The sequence below is a fragment of the Pygocentrus nattereri genome, chromosome 10 (assembly GCF_015220715.1).
Source record: "Pygocentrus nattereri isolate fPygNat1 chromosome 10, fPygNat1.pri, whole genome shotgun sequence".
Classification (NCBI taxonomy): Eukaryota; Metazoa; Chordata; class Actinopteri; order Characiformes; family Serrasalmidae; genus Pygocentrus; species Pygocentrus nattereri.
The window spans coordinates 4,549,156-4,555,006 of NC_051220.1; the positions used below are offsets into that span (position 1 = coordinate 4,549,156).

The window sequence follows — 5,851 nt, forward strand, 5'->3', positions numbered from 1 at the left end:
AGGAGTTTGGAGGAGGTATTGTGTTTGTTTCCTATCGAATCCTGCCATGCCAGAGTGATCCAGCATCTTTTGTAACGCACCGCTGGCAGGGGTGGCATTTAAAAAGCATGATAAGAATGCGCCTGATTAATTTTGTTATTCACAATCATAATGGGGTAATTTGCATGGACAAAGAGGGATGCTGTAAGTGTAAGGCTCCTGTTGGCAGGGCAGTGAGATGTAGAAGGCGGTCGATGTAATGTCAAAGAAATGAAAGCTCTTTCACAGACATTCACACAAATACGTGTCTGGAGTTGGATTACAGAGATTGGATTCTGCTTTCAGCTGTACGTCTTGCTCAAATCATTGCTGATCAATACACACCAGAGACGGGGACTTGAGTCAGCAGCTCAGGCTCAAGTTGCATGCTGACTGACTCTCGACTCCGAGTCGACCTTAACAGGGGCTGGAAATGGGTAGCTTTTAGTGGGGCGGGGGTGGGAGGGGATGGATGCATGGCACAGATCACCCCCCAGCCAACACCCACAGCCAAGGCTTCCTGCTGGCTCTCACGGCCATCGTCGGGGCCCAGGGCACAGGATCCTAATCATCAACCAATAGATGCTTTCATCTTTAATCCTGTATTAAAAACATTAAATAATTCAAGATGTGAAATGTTTGCCCTTATAGATTCATAGATTCAACATTACTACCTTACACAAGAGGTCTCCAACGCTTTTTTTACTAAAGCTAAATGACAAAAAGACTCAAATTCTACATGTTACCAGCAACAGTGTTCTTAACTATTACAATAAATCAAGATTTCTATCTAGCTGCCTAGGGACCTTCATTACAGACCTTACAATCCTGAATGTTTTAATTAAAGCCTTTGTCTACTCGTGTTTATGATTATTATCTATCCATAGTTTCCTAACATGTCACTGGCACAGAGACCTGGACCAGAAAAACCCTTCCACTTTTGTATCTGCAAATTGCGGAGACACTCGCTGGCAGCGGAGAGCTTTATATTGCTGTAAGTGGCTGATAAGAGTAACCAACCTCAAACATTACAGGATTATTGGACTTTGTGCCCTCTCTCTAATAACGCCCGACTTTATATTGTGGTCTTCGGGAACCTGGAGATGACAGCGTTCCATATTTGATCTTTACAGCAACGTAGATGGACAGAGAAATGTTATCAATAAGCCCTGGATTGCACTGCTGGCCTTCAGGAAACCAGAGAAACCAAATCATCAGGCTCCCCACTTGTTGCCATGTCTGAGGCCTCCATGTTGTCAGTGTCAATCACATTTTCAGGGACTAGATGACATCAATCTTGAAGTGTCATCATGGAGCAGTAAAGTCTAGTGGTCGACTAGTCTGTGCAAACCCTGGAAGAAAAACAGAGATATAAGAATGAACTGCAAGTTCTAAGCACTTGTGATCCCTATACAGGATCCATCACAGCATTTCAGTCTCTAAAACAGTCCCTGCCAGAGCTCCAGTGTCTGATCCACTCAGACCAACACAACACACACCACCACCACCATGTCAGTGTTACTGCAGTGCTGAGAATGATCCTCCACCCAAATAGTACCTGCTCTGTGAGGGTCCATGGGGGTCCTGACCACTGAAGAACAGGGTAACAGAGTATCAGAGAAACAGATGGACTACAGTCTGTAACTGTAGAACTACAGAGTGCAGCTATACAGTAAGTGGAGCTGATAAAAGCATAGAAACAAGGAGATGGTCATAATGTTATGCCTGATCGGTGTATATATACATATTATATCTAACAATGGCCCAGTTTCTTTACTCTGTTCCACAATTTTCAGTGAAGTGTGCGAGATCAGGGCTCATCAAGCCTGTTCCGCAGATCTCGGACCTGCAATCTTCATTTTGCTAAATATCAGTTCCATAGTTTTAAACAAACAAACAAACAAACAAACAAACAAACAAAACAGCAAAGCACCTCGTCTTAATCCTCAGAGCCATTCCTCCTCTTTCTGAGTGCTGCACTGCGTACCTCCATTTGGGCAGAGTAATAAATCTATTACAGGCCTACATGGATAGAGCAGAGACCCCACTTTTGCTGCTATGGTGCTCAGTGAAGCACTCTTCTATAAAAAGCATGGAGAAGAGAGTAGAAATGAAGAGGAGGAGAAGAAGAAACTGAGAAAAAGAGTTGGAGCGCTCTTGAGGACATCTCAAATTTTGAAGCATGTAATTATGCTAGGATGCTTGTTTGTGTGTTTCAGTAGCATTTGCGTCCACTATTACAGCCTCCATCCGTTTCAGGAGACTCACAATCTAAGTAATCCAATTACAAATTTCAACTCATCAGTCCAGTTTCAGTGTTTCTTGCCACTGTTCTTTTCTCAGTGAGGTTCTTCTTGAACAGCTACACAACCTTTCAGACCCACAGCGCTGTGGGTGTTTTCAGATCTGAAGCAGCTTGATTTGAGTGCTGTTTATCTGACGGGGACAGCTTTGGTGGTATGATGAGATACACGTCAGACGTGGGCGGGTGAAATAAGAGGCTTTACTGATTTGAGATGCAAAGAACAGGCAACGGTCAGATCCAAAATAAGCCATATGCAATAGTAAACAAACATAAATGGCATCTCCAGGCAAACAACATCCAAAATGGAACAGGCAAAAAGGAATTGAAAAGTAAGTCAGACAACCAAATCACAGAAAAGGCCGCCTTAGTAGTTCTATGACAGAAGCGATACCTCGGGCTGATCTAGCCTAAAGCCTGGGCTTGTAAGATAACTAAACTAATCACATGATGATCTAAACAGGGAAGACACATCACGTCAGGTGAGCGTTGTGACGTCAGTCACGTGATCACCCAGAAGGTTCTGGGAATTGGAGGCTTGAATTCCAAACCCTCTTGATCCAGGGGACTCAGTCTGTTGTCTGGACAAGGTCTCAGGCACCCAGCTAGCCCGTAAGACATTGGGCTGACACAGTTATATAGCTGGACTGATGCCAAGATTAGACCCAGCTTATACAGGACAAATAACAGGTGTGACAAACATGTTGTTAGACGTATTTTGTGTAATTTGCTTAAATATCTACTTTTTCTTCTGACACTGAAGCATGTTAAATAAAAGAAAGGGTGATCTCTGATTAACACAGTATTATAAGGCCCAATCCCATTTTGTAGCGTTACCCCTACCCCCTACTTGTTTTTGAGTGTCACATTGTCCCTTAGGACAGAGTTACAAGGGGCTACTAGCGCTGCTCTGTAGGTGACCCTGCCAGTCTGCAGTGACAGCAGAGGAGAGCAACTTTGCTGCTGAGCTTTAGTTACATTTAGGGCATCATGTGCCTTGAAAGGTGACATGAAGCTTAAGTCAGATATTCACCAGCTTCTTGTCTGAATTGACCTATTCCACCTTAAACCTGCTCCACAGGTGTCAGAACTGCTGGACTATTTATGGTGGATTGTTTATGCAAGTTGGATAGCTTTAAGTTACTACAGCTGTCCATGCAGTGAGATGTGATGTGGCGATCTCACTAAAGGTGCTACATAATGAAATTGGTTAAGACGTAAACAGAAACATTCACAGCAGGAGAGTCAGAACTGTTCACAGTGGTGTGATCGAACCCAAACGTCTGAGTCCAGTGCATCTAAAAGCTACCTCACAAAGTTCTGATATGAAATGGCTGTGAATATGCTGTCTGGTGGAATTCATGGTGGAGAGGGACCTGTAGGGTGATGAGAGACCAATTTTGAAGTGGTCATTTTGTTTATATATTTTAGCACATGTAGGTCCACTGGTGCTTTCTGAATAGTAAATAAATGGCTATATTTGTGCTGTAGACACTGCAACCTTGGGTTCCCATCACCACAACTGAAATGAAACGTCAATACGTTTCTCTACAATGACCCATTTCACATCAAAACCCTGGATGACCTTGTTTAGGTCTCAACAATTGACAATTCTGTCAAATTGCATCTTTTATTGGCAAAGGTAAAAGATGACCTTTGCCTCCTGATGTTAGCAATGGAGTCATACAGAATAATAGCAATATAAACAAGAGGTGTGGAGGTGGGGTGGTGTGTGTGGGTGTGTGTGGGGCTGGGGCGGGAGGGTGTTTGGGGATTTCAGTGCAAAAATGTGACCTTTTTAATACACTGTTGCTTTGAAGCAGCATAAACCCTCTGTGCTTCATCACTAACACACACTCATACAGAAGCCATATGGGGTGTGCATGGGTGTGGAAGAGTAAGTAACTGTATGAAGTTAGACTGAACTCAGTTGACCCAACCGCGTGCAACGATGACATTGCACATTTCTGACCAGACCAACTGGCGCTTTGGGAAAAATAACCACATGACGTTAGTTACATCATCTTAGCCTCCACGTGCTTTTCATTCTCGTTCCGTTCTGCTTTATTTCTGCTGTAAAACACTCCAAAAAAGCACTTCCCCATGTGTTCACCTTCACCCGCGTTCTGTGTTTCTAGTGGATCCTCAAATTGCTCAGAATCTGGTTACACTTTAGATTAAAGCCTGCAAAATTGTGTTATTAGTAATTCACCAAGTACCAGCAATTGATATTATCAGTAGGGAACCCTCAGGGCCTGCTAAGCTTTCAGAGGTCGTCTTATGACTCAAGAGATCTCTGTACTTAAAGTCTGCAAGTATTGTAGTAATTCTGCTATTTCATTGTTCATTTTTATAAACAGAAAATGATCCGATTAAGGCTTTTTTGTCTAGGTAGATACAGCCAAGCAAGCTCTCCCGTTGGTCTTAACATTAGACCAACCATATAACTATAATTGACAGCAGAATCAACCAATCACATTTTTGAATTTCAACATATGGACTCATTTCTGCGAGAAAGAACTCACTCTAGGCCTTCCAGATGACCAAGATAGTGACCAAGATCACTGTCAATGCAAGAGGTAATCTGACCAGGTTCAGCCAATAAACAGCAGCAGCTCTCCGCCAGGGCTCTGTATTGAGTCGCTGTAAAACCTCAGCAAGGTTAAATGTGTGTTAATATACGTATTCAAGCGCCATGACCCAGTCTAAGGTCAGGCCGTAACAGAAAATGAGAGTGGGCCAGACCAGACACTGGGCACCACTGAAACCCGGGCATGGCAGGTTAACTCACTTCAAAAGCTCAAGCACAAGTTGGGTTGATGGCTTCAGGGACGAGCATACGGCAAAATAAACAACAAAATATACCTAACTGACAACAAAACAAAACAAAAATGCAAAGGGCTCCATCGCTCTGCTTTAAAACCAGGAGAAAAGGTAACCAAAACAACTGACACTCACCCCCTACTTTCCCCAGGTGTTCACAGAATCTAACAAAGCTTTCCCAGAATTCACAAGCAAAACAAAGTGAATAGGGTTGAGAAGAGTACCAGGCTGGTCCTTCCAGGTCATGTCAAAGGGGAGAGAGCCCTGAACATCATCCAAGTGGAAGCTTGATGACCTTTTATACAGGAGGGTGCCCCCATGTGGCCAATCGTGTACCTGCACATAAACAACACCTGAAGGAACACACAAAATGGCCACAGACTAACACAAAGAAAGGCTATTCTTACCACCAATGGTCGTGACAACAAGCTACAGATAAATCTCCTAAACAAATGTATATTTACATAAGCTTATATTCAATACAGAATAGCCACAGAATCCTCATATAAACCATGTAAGCTGGCCACAACTGGTTATAACAGGAATTCTGCCAGTTCCACTGTTGTTAACTATCCATAAAGCCTCATCTACACACTTCTGTGCACTAGTTTGTAGGGGTGTAATGATTCTGAAACCAAAACCATGATACAAACATCCACAGTCTCGTGACATGGTTCTGGAAGATGGAACTGCGATAACCCACCGCCA

The 5,851-nt window shown here is 43.2% G+C and overlaps 1 long non-coding RNA gene across 1 annotated transcript; it reads right to left on the reverse strand.

Moving 5' to 3' along the window:
• Nucleotides 1–667: 667 nt before the first annotated feature.
• Nucleotides 668–5,390, reverse strand: LOC108430198. The gene is made up of 3 exons (XR_001858068.1): nucleotides 5,279–5,390; nucleotides 1,577–1,609; nucleotides 668–1,370 (listed from the first exon to the last, which is right to left on the reverse strand). It is a non-coding gene; the product is annotated as an uncharacterized LOC108430198 (long non-coding RNA).
• Between the last annotated feature and the right edge of the window lie 461 nt (nucleotides 5,391–5,851).